This window comes from Cryptomeria japonica, chromosome 8 (assembly GCF_030272615.1).
Source record: "Cryptomeria japonica chromosome 8, Sugi_1.0, whole genome shotgun sequence".
Classification (NCBI taxonomy): Eukaryota; Viridiplantae; Streptophyta; class Pinopsida; order Cupressales; family Cupressaceae; genus Cryptomeria; species Cryptomeria japonica.
Window position 1 is genome coordinate 416046545 of NC_081412.1, and position 15357 is coordinate 416061901.

Below are 15357 nucleotides of genomic sequence, written 5' to 3' on the forward strand. Positions count from 1 at the left end.
TTTTGAAAGGGGGGGTATTTCACATCTTTTCAACTTGGAATTTCAACCATAAATGGTTAAATTCATTAACCGTAAGGGAAGAACAAAAATTTCCAGCCAACTTGTAATCGGGATTTAAAATCTCGAATACAAGTAAACAAGGGAAAAAAAGTGGGGAAGAACAATGCAATTCAAAAATTGCATACCAAGGGGAAAATCTCTCTCACAAAAACCGATTTTTGGGGGAAGAACAACATATTTACAAAAATGCAACTAAAAAAGAAAACTAAGAAAACAAGAAAATAATAAAATGAAACAAGAAAGAAAGGAAAACATACCTTGAATGAAACTGAAAATGCTTCTCCAAAAAAAATGCAATCAATCTTTGGAATGAAGAAGACAATCAAATAAATAGAGACAATCAAAGATGCCAAACCCTAGCCACCTTTTTGCAAAAACGCCCAAAACTGAAAAATGTGGCAGCAAATGCATGAGAAATGGCATGGAAAATGTTTGAATCTTCTTTAACCCTCAACGCCTTATCACTCCAAGACAAAACGATTCATACCATTGAAGATTCGTGGCATTCCAAATGACAAAAAACGTGGTTTTTGAAAAAACGTGGTGGCTGTTATAAAGCTAAAAACCAGCAAACACAACCTCCATGTGGCGTGAAAGGTGTCCAGTCATGCATGAAAATAGAGAGCAATCCTAAAGGCCTTCCTCCTCCAACAAATTCTCCACAAAATTCGCCTTGAAATGTTCTACAAAAACGTTTTTCTTGCAAATCGGGTTTTTGGAGACAAAAAGCAAGTTCGAATTTGCATGAACATGTGAAAATCGGGTTTTTTAGAAGATATAACAAGTTTTAATTTTTACTTTTTTCTCAACAAAGCTAAATTCGGGTTTTTTGGAACAAAATGCAAGTTTAAAATGTAAAAATGCACTTTATAAGAAAAATCAGGTTTTTTTGACCAAAGTGCAAGTTTTAAATTGTCACTTTTTCATTGACAAAGCACAATCGAGATTTTTTGAGAGAGATGCAAGTTTAAAACCACTTGTAAAGGGGAAATAAAACCCCTGCAACAAGTTATAATTTACTTGCAAACATGTAATAAGGGTTTAAAATCCCTATTACATGTAAAAACCATTACAGTAGGGGTTTTCGGAAAGAATTGCAAGTTTACTTGTAACTTAACCAAAAAATCCCTATTTTAACTAAAAAAAGCCAAAAAACAATAAAAACAATAAAGGGGAGATTTAAAACAAATTACAAGTTTTTATTTTTCAATAAAGTGCACATGTAATAAGTTTTTATTTTTCAATAAAGACCAAAACAATGGAAATCATTAAAACTTGCAGTTCAAGGAAAATTCTCCACCTGCAGTCAAGGAGAAAAAACCTGAAATTGAAGGAAAGACATAGAAAATGAACCCAAAATGCGACGAAATTCGAAACGTAATTCCAGGATGGACTGAGGGTAAAGCCAGTCCAAGGATTAGTCGAAATTTTGCCTTGGGAAGCATGCCATAGAGTATTTTTTTTCATTTTTTCACAAAAAATTCATTTAATGGTCCTTCATTTTTTAAAACAAAAATGAGGACAACAGATATTCCCAGAGGTCTGTGCATCGTTTGGAGATTATTTTTAGTGATTGAGCCGACATGTTACCTTTGCACGTTTCATGAACAGTTGCACGTTTCATGAACAGGTTGGTCTTTTGGGCCGACTTGATTAAGTTGTAATTATTTGTGGGCAGTATAAATATGGCAGTTTGTGAATCATTTGGAGATGGAATTCACATCAGAGAAGTCAGATCAGAGAAGTTAGAAAATCGAAGACAGAGCATTGAGACTGAGCGAAGATGTAGGACCGGCTGGATTCTGATCCGGTAGGACTAAGGCCAGAAGGTTGAGGTCCAGATTGGGGTAGAACCAGTAGACTGTTACCGGAGGCTGATTTGATATGAAGATGATCTGTGGATCTTGTAATTGCATTGTAAGCATTAATTGTATCCTAGACTGTGATCTAGCATGTGGCATGTATCATTCTTCAGATTGTAATAAGATTCATTCATATTGTTAACTGGTTATCTGTTGTGTTGTTATTGGTTGTTCTTTCTGTTCTTTCTAGCACCTTGTTACTGGTTACCGGTATGCTTTGCATGGTTTATGTGTTTAGCTGCAAGGTTGGGCTGTCCTTCATTGGATCTACCTACCTTGACTGTGTCAAGAACACTCAACTTTATTTGAGGAATCTTGAGCCATGTTGTCAAGCTATCTTCCACCTTTTCCAAGTTCTGTTTGAAAGCGTCAGAAACTTGGTTCAATTGTTCTTCAATGGTCTTTAATTTGACCATCATTTGAAAAACCTCCTTCAAGACTCATGCACATAAATCATGAAGCTGATCCACCCAAGATTCCAATGCTTGTACCTTTTGAGCAGCTCTCTCAACTCCTTGAATTGATTCTTGTGGACTGGAAGAACTTGAAGGATTGCTCCCTTCACTAGCGAATTTGGTGATCTTTTGAACAGCTGCAACAAGTTGCCTATTCTCCTCTTCTAGCTTGTCCTTCTTGGCTAGAAGCTCATCATATCGTTGTACTAGTGAAGCTACAAACTGTTGGGCATCATGTTTGACTACTTCATGTGTTTGCTTACCCAACTCTACCCTTGTGACCTTGTAATCAGCAACTTGCATCTCCTCATGTGGCTTGTCTACAAGAGGTTCAACAATTTCAGCTACCTTCATCTTGTTGCTGTCAATAATTACCCTTAAGATTGTCTTGGCCCTTTTAGCAACCTTAAGCCTAGATTGCTTAAGCTGTTGATAATCAAAGACATCAGGAGAAATTTCCTGCTTCTTTCTCTTGGGAGTGAAAGAACTAAGCCATGGAGGAAAAGTCATTAGCTCTCCTTCAGTAGCAACTAAAAGCAAAGGAAAAGCAGTTTCTGTTTGAATAACCGTGGTCATCCTAGTGGAAGTATCTGTCTGGATAGCAACCATGGCTTTCTCAGCAACCAAAGGGTATGAAGATTGTTTCAGTAACTCCTAAAAGTTGGAAGTAGAGGTATCAATCTTTGACAAATGAATACATGTTGGAGTATCCTCGAATATTTCCAACAAACTCTCTTGTTGATGATCAAGAGGTGGCTCAACTACTGAAATGGGAACGGCATTCTGAAGAGACTCATCTACTATTGTGTCAGGAGCAGATAAAGGTAGCTCCATGGGGATTGAGGAAGGAACCTCATGAGGTGACTCTAAAGTTAGTGACTTAGGAGCATCATCTGATTGTTCTTCCTCTGGATCTTTAGGATCAATCACATGAATGTGAAGCTGGGATTTCTCCTTCCCACGAACTGTCGCCTCCTCAAGAGGAAGTACCATCGCCCGATTGACCCGCAACTTGATTGTTGTGCCCGAAGATGATGCACCTTCCTTGTTATCTATCTCGATTTCAGACTTGCGTTTGAGGGGTCATGTAGAATCAACTTTGCTTCCAACCTTGATCTTGATGAGTCTAACACCATTACCTTTGAGCCAAGTGTTGGTGTTAGCTAGGATAAGTTAAAATCTCTCAAGAATGGAAGTGCATTCTTTATGTGACCACTGAATTAAAGGAAGTGGGGCTTCATCAACTCTTCGTAAAACATATTCTGGATCAAGAACATTCCCATCATCAATCATCCCTTGCGGAATGTACACCAGGTTCAAATCAATAATCTGCTCAAGGGTGAGCCTACAATAATCCATCTTATGAACCTCCTTTTCTGTACGAAGATCCACCCATATATCCTCAATGCGATGCACATGTATGAAGGACTTTTTGATTCTCTCCTTCATACCTTGGTAGTCAAAATCAGCGATTGACTTAAACCTTTTGAGTTTAATATCTTGCATTTCGGCCTCCATAGCTTTGGCTTTGGTAGATGTAATGAGGGAGTACCAGCCAATCTTCAATGGGTTAGTTGTAGAAATCCCCATCCCAACCTTATGCTTGATAGCTTGATGTGCATGAACCACCATGATCTGTCTTCCCAACTCCATAAGAATAATCTTATCAGTTGAGTATCTAGGAAGCATGTATGGCTGCCTTTTGTAACATCCAACTCCCATGTAAGTGAAGTCGGGAATTGAAGGAACAAGCAACCATATTCATTCACTCTTTCCCATGCCTCGTCTGATACTCTTCTATTCTTTAGAGTCTTATCAAACTGACACATGAAATAACCAAAGAATGCATCCGGAACCCTCATGAAATGTAATCTACTGGGTCTCAAAGGCAGCTGATCATAGTATTCCCACACAGGTATAAGCGAGCGATCACCCTTAATAGATAGACCAGGGAAATGTCTAAGTGATGCTGCTAAATACTCCAAGTATGAGTTCATATAAAATGTCATGGTAGTAGGGACTGTTGCAAGTTGTTCACACAAGGCGTCACTGATAATTTCTCCCCATGACATGTGATGGGACTGCCTTATAAACATGATAAACTGATACATCCAGGGCTCAAAAACATTAGAATGTTCTAGACCCAACATCCTACTGAGAAGAGTAATGATGTCTCCAATTTCCCACTTGAAGTCACAACAGTACAACTTAGCCTACCTTGTGAAAGCGGCACATGGCTCATGGATCCACCTGTTAATGTGACATTTGCAATCTTTTTCCTTTTTGACATAATAATCTACTGCACTATCTTTGGGAATCTCCATATACACAGGTGCTGATGGTATTCTAAAAACTTTGTCAATAGTATCCGCATCAAGACAGATTATTGCCTCCCCATCATCATTTCTGATAGTTCTTGTCTCTTTATCAAAATGGTGAGCACAATCAAGAACAAACTCAAGTTCTAGGGAAGCCACCGGAAAAAAAGAAGCATGGTGAATGTGGCTGTCCAACAATCGCTGCATATTACTATCTTGCGGATCCTCCACCCTTTTGATGAAATCTGACATGTCAACATGCCCTATTTCCGTATCCTTGATATGATCCATAGGAGAGGAAACTTGTGAAGGAGAAACCTCATTATGGTACTTATCAAATTTATATTTCATCTTCTTTCGAACGGAAGATGATGGTAAATATGACATTGAAGAACAACCTGGTACGCTGCGATGAAGACTTAAAAGTGTCAAAGCAACATAAAGATCAGCTGCAACTATCATCTTCTCTTCTTCAAATGGGAAAAATTCTAACCCTTGCACTTCACAACTTTGTGAGAGGAAGATGGGAAATAAATAAGAATGCTTGAAACTTGGCTTTTGACCAATTTCGGATCTTGGGTAATGTTTTACAAGTGGGGTAGAACAAATGTGCAATCAGACTTTTGAAACCCGAATTCAAGTGTACTTGTAAAAAGGAAAATGAAGAAGTGGGTGAAAAATGAGATTTTGACATGTGGGAAATGGCGGGAATGGTAGGTACGGATGATGGTAACGAGTATGGATGAAAATGGAAAGATTTTGGGAAGATCATCTTTATGAAAATGGGAAGAACTTTTAACTTGTAATCAGATTTTAGAAACCTGATTTTGAAAGGATGAGTATTTTCCAACTTAGAAACTTGGAATTTCACCAAAAAATGGTTAAGATTTTCCAACCAAAGGGGAAGATCAACTATTTTCATCTTACTTGCAATTGGGTTTTTAAATCCCGAATGCAAGTAAAGAGGGAAAATGGGGAAAGACAATGCAATTCACAAATTGCTTTGCAAACTTGGAACAAACGGGAAGATCTCTCACAAAACCGATTTTAGGAAAGAACTAACAAAACTAACATATATACAAATTGACCAAGGAAATCAAAACAAACCAAAAACAAGAAATGAAAACAAAGAAGAAAGAAAAAGAACATACCTTGATCAATCAAAACGTCCTCCAAGAAGCAAGAAGCAACCCTTGAAAGAAAAAAAGAAAATCTCCTAAATAGACAATAAACCACACTCCAAACGTTAGCCACATTTTTGCCATAACACCATATGGATCAAAACGCCCATCCAAAGCATGAGGAATCGGTCAAGAGAAGTATTCAAACCCCACGCCTAAGCAAGACAAGCAAAAACGATTTGGAAGAAGTAAGATTCCCAGCATTCCAACACCTGTTTTGTTGTTTGAAGGCATTAAAACCAGCAAACACATCCTCCAAATGGCATGTAAGGAGTTGAGAAATGCATGAAAGTAGCAAAGAAACCTAAACGCCTTCTTCCTCCTTGAATCTAGCCACAAAAATCATTGGAAATTGTCAACTAAATCCTCCAATATTGCTGGTCGGTTTCTTGAGGAGGAATGACAAGTTTAAAATGTATAGAACAAAAGAAATCGGGTTTCTTTCACCTATTTGCAAGTTAAAAATGTTCACTCTTTCATGCATAAGGTAAAATCGGGTTTGTGAGAGCAAACAGCAAGTTTAAAATGCATGTAAAAGGGAAATAAAACTCCCTTTACAAGTTTTAAACAACTCAACAAAAGACTAGTAAAGGGAAAATATCCTTTTACAAGTCACTGTAATGTCCCCTTCTTAGTGATGATGCATTCAGTGGTCCATTGGCCTATTCCAGAGACCCGTAGGCTATGTGGAAAGGAGAATTAGGGTTTCCATCTTCTGTGGAGTTCTGCTCGAGCTTGTCAAGGTTTGTCAGGAGGGAATTCTTCAGTCTTGCTTATGGTTTCCTTCTTGGTTTTACATGAACTCCAGTTTGGCATAACATGCAGTTGACTCTTTGGTTAAATGTGAACTTACTATTTTTAGTAAGTTAGGGTTTGGCTGTCTGGATGGTGCAGTTTTACTGAGCTTTCCAAGCTCTTTATCTGAGTGCGAAGATCATGATTTTTGGAGCAGTATTTCATGGCTTACTATTTTTAGTAAGTGGCAGTTTGGGCATTTCTATTTTTGGCAGTCTTGGGTATGGTCCTGATCCATCTCAATTCAGTGGTCTTCATTGCTCAGCTTCATCCTTGATTTTGTGATAATCAGTATTGGAGTTATAAGTTATTTAATTAAATATTATTTCCTTATCCTAAGGTTTAATATTTAATTATTTTATTACTGATTATTGATATTGGGAATTGTGCATAATATGATTTTCTTCCTAAGTCTACCTAGGCGAATTATTTGGTGGTTGAAGGGGGATGCCAAAATAAAAGAAGACTTTATTTAATATTTGACAAAGTATATTCTATGCCAAAATCATGGTCCCCTTTGCTAGGCATGATTTTGACTAAGGGTGGCGTCATGCTTGGGTCCACCAGTTGAAATGAAATGCAAATTGGAGAGGTGAATTTGGTGGGAGTTGAATTTGAATTTTAGGCTTGAAAATCTATATATACAGGCGTTTAGCTCCTCATTTGATTATCCAAAGAAATTATAATGTTATGCTGTCAAAATGATTCCAGACTTCTTCGAGGGTGAAAACCTCCTAGACTTTTCCATTGCAGTTTTGAGTGTGAGACATCACTCCTAGTTGAGGTTCGTTTGTGTGGATTGCATGGTGTTCTTGTGGGTTGTGCGTGTGGATTTGAGAGAGTTGGTTTTCTGCTGTAACTTTCAATGTTGATGGTTTCTGTGTGGCTGAAGCAAAGTTTCGATCCTACCTCCCTGCCTGTGCGACCTATCATTTTGGGCATTGGCTCGAACAACTTCTATGTTGTAGGCGATGTGTTTTATAAGTTTGCAGCCTTTAATTTGAAGTCATTGAATTTCTATTGCAAATCGTACTTTCCAGCTTAGGCATGGTTTTTTGGGAGTGCATTGGGATGTGTGCTTGGTGTTTTGGGGTGTTTAGAAGCTCATTTTCAATTTGTTCTTAGTTGCTCTATGTCTGGTGTCAATTTGGGTGAGTTGTGGGGTGTGTTGAGTGAGTTTGGAGAGATTTGAAAGCATTTTAGTGTGATTTGGTGCTACTGGTTATGCATTTCCAGCTTGATGTTATCTATATCAGATTTTAGGAAGTTGGTGTTGAGTTGGTTTGGTGATAGTATCTTCTGTGATCAGCATTCTTCTTCTATTCTATCTTTCCTATATTTTGTAAGGTTGAATATTAGTACTATCAACCAATTCTGGACTGTAAGCATACCCGCTAAACAAGTGGAAGAGGCAGGCTTGCCGCCTATTTTCTGGTATTTGTAACTCAGTCCTCCCACTGAATAAGTGGTCGAGTGATAAGTTTTATGTATTGTCCTCCCACTGAAATATGCGATAGAGTGACCGCTTTATGTAATGTGCTCCCGCTGAAATACGTGGTAGCGTGATTGAGTTTAAGTTTCTTGTTGTTTTCCTTGGCTAGTTTACCGCCAAGAAGTTTAGTATCTATCCTGCTGAATAAGCAGAAGGGGCTGGCTTGCTGCCCATGCATTGTAATTTCAGTTTGGTTTATGGTGCTAACAATCCCCAGAACACCGTATGCTCTCACCCTCCCACATTGGGCTCTCGGTGAAGAAAAGGTGGAAGGGTTCCCTTTTAGTTGTTTGGATTATTTCTCTAACCTTAACAGATTATTCTGTTTGCTCTGTAATTCTTATTAAAAAATCAAAAAGAAAATTAAGGGGAATACTATAGTCACAAAAATAACTTAAAAATAAAACTTGTAATAGGGAAATAAAATCCCTATTACAGCTTAAGGTGACTTTATAAAACTTGTAATGGAGGAGAAAAACCACTACCATTACTTAAAATCACTTAAGGAGACGATGACACTTTATTCAAGGCATCCATACGTCCACTTGTTCTCCTTTGGATGAGTCAAGTTTGATGAATCTGGACACGTTGACCTTGAATTATTTGATTGGTGGAGATGAGTACGCGGCACCTCAGCTTGCATGTTTCTCAAAGTGTTCTTTCTTTGCATATAGCTCTTTGTTTCAACTCCACTTCTATATCATCATAAAGAAGACTCTGCATTTCTAACTTTGACTAACCCTTTTGAAACTTCAAAATGTTTTCTTTGATCATCTCTTTTGTACATTCATCTTCATCTTTTGCCATCCTCTTCAATATTTTGGACCTTGATCTCCTTGTTGTTCTTGAGTCCTCCATGTTGTAATGTTCTTCTCCGTCATCATCTTGAGTATCTGATGTTGTCTTCCATCGATCTTTTTGATTCCTTTTCATCCTTCTCAATCATTCCACTAGTTCCCTTGCATCAATCCTGAAAAAGGAGAAAACGCCTAGGATTATGATTGTGAATAAAACCCTAAGTAAATGATAGGAAAATGATAGTTCACTATCTTGCATTCTCAATTCAAGTTCAATAACTTAAAATTTTCATAACAATCCTTCTTCAAAGGGTTGTGAAACATCAATAATTTATAAAACTCATTTCACAAATCCTCCTAAAAATCTGGAATTAACATTTTCAACTTAGAATGTTTTCTGGAAATAGAATTTCTGATTTGGAACTACTTGAATTTGGTGGAGAAATTCAATCAGATCTTTATGCCAAATAACTGATTTTTCTTTTCAAATATCACCCCCTTTCTCCTCACAACATCAACTTCTTCCTCTTTCTCCATCAACACTTTATTTGAATCTGATATCCATGCTTTGCATTCGCAACCTTCTATTCTGAAATTTGCTTCTATTCAGCCTCTTCTGTGTTGTGAATTACTTCTGCTCTAGAATTGCTTTGAATTTTTTATTGACATAATGATTCATGCAATTCTTCTTTTATATGCCCTCATACCCTTCATTAAGCAAGGGGTCAGCCAAGGGGTTTGTTTCCTCTCGTTCCCTCTAAAACTTTGAATTCTTTCCAATTCTAACTAGCTCGGACCCTTTATTCCAAATATATTTGCATTGATTTTATGTCAGGTTGGCCTCCTTGTTAAGCACATTTTGCCTTTATTTATTTCACACGTTTTAGGGAGGCCCTATCCAAGTCGGCCCTCTTCTTGTTTAGCACGTCTTGAATTCATACAAATATAGGGTGAGTGCTCATTCCTTGGCATGAATTCACACTTCTCATGCATTAATTCCAGCGAATTTTTTCCCTACTTAAGAATTTCATGGATTTTAGCCATTCATGGAAAATTTTGTGGATTTTGCCATGTAATCAAAAAATCCAAATCCTTATAAAAAATTGTAGATTTTAAGCTTGCACAGATAAATCCAAATCCTTGAGAAAAATCGTCGATTTTGAGAGGGTATGGAAAATTCCAAGAAAAATTGACACTTGTTCATGAATTTTACAATTTTTCCATGCGAATTTTGCACTTGTTCATGAATTTTCATTTTTTTCCAAGGGAATTTGAGAGTTATTCATGGATTCTCAAGCGAAATTCCCACTTCATAAAGGATTTTTCAATAAAACCCCAAGCCAATTTTATCTTATCTATGGATTTGAGGGCGGAATTGCACTTAGACAAGGATTTTCATTTTTTCCTTAACAATTTTTCCTTGACTTGGAGTTGGAATTCTTTCATGATAATTTGCACTTGACAACATTTTTCCTTAGAATTTCATTGATATTCCTCATTTTTCCATAATTTTACAAATCAAATCCTCATTTCAACTTTGAAATTTTACTAGATCTAAACCTTGGAATTCTTCACAGTTTTCCTCCTCTAATCCACATTTATCATTTTGCTTTCATTTTTTAGAGAATCATCCAAGGCATTTTTGACAAGATGTCTGTGGGAAATTTCAAAGCATTTTTGGATTAGTGTTCAATCTTTAGTGGTCAGGATAATCATTTAAGAGCACTCCGAGAGTGTATGGAACGATACAAAACAACACAACTGGCACTCAATTCAAAGTAGTGCATATTTATGGTAGCCTTGGGCAAGTTACTTGGCCACATTGTTTGCAAAGCTGGATTAAAGATGGATCCCAACAAGATAAGGATAATTGCGCAAATGAAGGCTTTGGATAATATCTCTGGAGTCAAATCATTTGTGGGGCATGTTGGTTATATAGAAGATTTATAAAGAATTTTTCTCTGATTTCTTACCCACTAGACACATTGATGAGGAAAGGCCAACCATTTGTATGGAACGAAGACTAGGAGAAGGGCTTTAATGAATTGAAGACGAGGTTGATAAGTTCACTAATCCTAGCATTCCCAAACTAGAGCTGGGAATTCCACATACATGTGGATGCCTCATATTATGCAACTGGAGCAACACTCGTGCAAGTGGTTCCCCAACATCTAGACCACCCTATATTTTTAACAAATCAGCTATTGTCAAAAGTAGAAAAGAACTACAACATGATCAAGAGGGAGGCACTTGGAATGGTGTTTTTGGTGCAAAAATTTAGACAATACCTCTTGGCGACACTATTAACATTCTACGATAGACCACCAAGCTCTTACGTATCTAGTAAACAAACCAATTATCCAAGGACGGGTGAGTAGATGGTTGTTGTTACTTTAGGAGTTCACATTCACCGTCATCGTGCGACTTGAGAAAATCCATGTGATAGCCAACCAACTCTCAAGGATAAAGTCGAGAGAACCACCTGAAGGAGTAAATGAAGATTTCCCTAATGCTAACTTATCTAAATTACTGCACTACCACCTTGGTATGACAACAGTGGAGAGTACTTCTCCATAGGGACGTTCCCAAGAGAGATGCCACTAGGAGAGAGAAGGAAACTAGCCTTGATATTAAAAACTTTCCAGTTGGTAAACAAACTACTCTATAAAATGCGGTTTGAACAAGTTCTCAGGTGATGTGTAATGGGACACTCAAGAGTGGGTAGTAGGGTCTGACACTTGCCAAAGAATGGGCAAACCCCTCAAGTGAGATTATATTTTGTTGGTCCCTTCACAACATCAAGAGCTCTTTGAGAGGTTGGGATTGGACTTCATCAGCCCACTGTAGGTCAGCCAACTACACTAATGCCGGTACATTGTGGTAGCAACAAAGTACCCAACAAAGTGGGAAGAAGCAAGTGTACTGTTAGACAATATGAGTGTAAGTACGTCAAGATTCATCTACAAGTAGATTGTCATGAGGTATGGTATTCCAATTCATATCACAAGTGATCGAGGAGTACATTTTATCAATCATGTCATTAGGTTGATGATGACGAAATTTTGAATCTTTCATAATTTGTTAAGAGTCAAGACCATCCTACTCAAGAGCAAAGGGTCAGGCCGAATCATCAAATAAGGTATTGTTGTTAGTCATTCATATATCATGTGGCATCGAAGAGCCTAACTAGGAGGAGAAATTACCAACCATTCTAGTTGATGTATGGTTAGGAAGCAATTGTCCCTGTCGAGTACATTTCACCAAGCCTAAGAATAGTTGTGGAGAACAAACTCAAGGATGCAAAGAGGCTAAAGGAACAACTTTTTCAGTTAAACAAATTGGACAAATGTACAATGCTTTCACAGTTGGCGATTGAGAATATGGAACAATGGAGAAAGTATTGGCAAGAAAAACATCACTAGAGAATGAACTTCCAACCAGGACAATTAGTTTTGAAATATAATGGTCATAACAAGATCAAATCAAGTAAGTTCAAGGTGTGATGGCTTGGTTCCTTTGAAATCCGAGAAGTTTGTAAGAATGGAACCATCAAATTGGAGAATTTAGACCGGCACTCTACTAAAGGACAATATTAACAAATAGAAGTTGAATATGTACAAAGAAAGAATGGACAAACCAGCTGCAATCAACATAGTAGACTAAAACTATATAATTTTGCCAACTACAAAAACCCTAAACTAAGCTCTCCAAGAACATTGGAACTCTCCCAACTCACTTAAAAACTTACAAAAAACCTTGAAAATTGGCCAATGCTCACAAAACAAATGGCAGAAAAAAGGGGACATTACAAATAATTATACTTTCACATACTTATGAAAGCACCTTCTTACTTCCCTTTGAAGCATGACTTCTTCCTCATTGATGCAGGGTACTGTCTCCTCCGAGTCATCTTGTTCATTGTTTCTAGTTGCAAAATGTCTTAGTTGTGTCCCATCTCTTTTGTTGACAATTCAAGTTTTTTTCACTTGCAAAGGACTTCTATCAAAGTGATTCTCAATTATATACATTAATCTATTTTGAATGAATTTTGCTCAAATAAAAGCAAAATGAAGAAGTAAAATGGAGTACCAAAATCATCCAAAAAGACAAGGGTATTACAAAAATTCATAAAAGATAAGTTATAATTGTAAGGAAAAAGAGGTGAACTTCGTGTACAATTGTTCACATCTTATGTCATTTGCAATGACAGTATGAAAACTCTACGGGCTCGCCAAGACTCGCAAGCCCGTTGGCAGGTCGAGTCAGCGTGCCACGGACTCGCAAGCCGACTTTGGGTGAGTCCATTAAACAAACTCACAATATTTTGTAGTGGACTTAGTGTGAGTCTGATATCGGAACTTTCATTAGGATTCTTGGCATTTGCTGGAAGCACATAGTCAAACTTAAAACACATTTTTCTTCACTTTTCCTCATTTCAGTCATTTCTTATTGCTCAAAACAGGTCTATAGGGTTTGAAGAAGGTGAGGAAATAAGATCAAAGCAGCAAAAGAGATCTAGGTAAAGGATTTTTCTTCTCTTTTTTTCATTTACATTGATTGAAAATCAAATAAATCTTGAAAAACAAGGGGATAAGGTGGCAAAAAAATTTCCATTTCCCTTCCTAACTTATTTCCTTGTATTTTTATCTTGCTTTTTAATACAATTTTTTTCGAAACTATTCATTATCATTTTTTTGTTGATTTTCCACAAAATCCTACTAATTTTTTTTATTTTTTCATGTTAAAACAGCAATGTCAAGTTCAACTCCAAGGGTATCCCCAAAGCCAAGAAGACAAAAAGACAAAGCATGGAAGTATGGGATACAGGGAAATAAAAAGGGAGAGGTCAATTGTACTGAATGTGGCAAATAAATGACAAGTGGAATCAACAGATTAAAAATACCAACTTGCAAAAATTCCTGAACAAAATGCGGAGCTATTCCCCAAAACAGCTCCAGAGATTATTAGAGAGATGAAGGCCCTTCTTGTTGAGTATGATATGCAAAAAGAAGAAAGGGAAAAAACAAAAGAAGCCATAGAAGCTGCAATGAATCCGAATGTGTCACTATCCACTTTGGGTCCCCTTGGTCGCGGAAGTCCAAGCTTCCATCGACCACATTCATCTATTGCTAACAATGAGGCTGACGCTAGTGAGACTCCTCTTACATTAGACCCAAATTACTTCGTTCCACGCAATGTTCCAGGAGCACAACCTTCGCTTGAAGGTACCAAATGGAATAGAGAAAAACATGACCAAGCAAGGATAGCAGCAGCAAATTTTTGGTATTACAATAGCTTACCTTTCAATGCGGCGAGCAGCCTGTATTGGGAAGGTTTGGTTAGTGCATTTACAATTACAGGCAAGGTGTTTAAGGCCCCAATAGCTAGAGACTTCAAAGGGCCATTGCTAGAAAAAGCCGTAAAAAATTGACAAGGGAATCTTCTCTTCACAACAAGCAATTGACAGGAGAGAAAAACAAGGTAAAAAATTTAGTTCAATACTACAAGAAAAAAAATAGAAACTTGATTGTTACATTTTTTACTCAATTTTAATATTTCTAAATGATTTTTTGTAGATTAATGGTGGGAGAATTATGGTGTCGTCATGCTAAATCTTCAAAAGGTAGCCATCCCTGTTTTGTCCCAGCCATGTAGTGTTTCTGGGTGTGAACAGAATTGGAGTTTATTTGAGAACATTCACACGAAGAAGAGAAATAGGTTGGCCCTAATGCGCCTCAATGATCTTGTCTTCGTTCGATACAACCTTCGCCTTCACACTAGAAACGTGGAGGGTGTTTCACATGAGTCCATTGACTTGGATGAAATTGATCCATGTGGTGATTGGACCATCAATGAGCGAAATGATGGTGATGATATCCTCCTTACTGCAGAAGATCTTGCAGAATTAGAGAGAGTAGCAAAAGAAGCAGAAGAAGCGGAAGCAATAGCATTGGATGAAATGGAGGAGGATGAAGATGAGGACTTTCATGTTGATCCATATGGTGATTGGACCATCAATGAACAAAATGATGGTGATGATGTCCTCCTTACCAAAGAAGATCTTGCAGAATTCGAGAGAGGAGCAGCAAAAGAAACAGAAGCAGCAGCATTGGATGAAATGGAGGAGGATGAAGAGGAGGACTTTGATGTTGAAGAAGAAGAATCAACTAATCAATTAGATACCTCAGCACCTACTAGTTCAAGGCCTAAAAAATTGAGTTATATTAGGAGAGGAAAGAGGAAGATGTGGTCTTTAGTTTGCTGTTTTTCACATTTGGACATCATTATATGTAATTTTGTGAACATTTATAAACTTATGCTGCTGTTATACATTTTAAAGTTTGACATATGAGTATGAATGATGAAATTTCAAATATTGAGTGTTTGGAGATCATAT

General features: G+C 37.3%; 1 protein-coding gene across 6 annotated transcripts in view; it reads right to left on the reverse strand.

Annotated features, from left to right (window-relative positions):
• The window catches only part of LOC131028551 (kinesin-like protein KIN-UB), a 190666-nt gene that overhangs the window by 162991 nt on the left and 12318 nt on the right, over positions 1-15357 (reverse strand). The window lies entirely within an intron of this gene.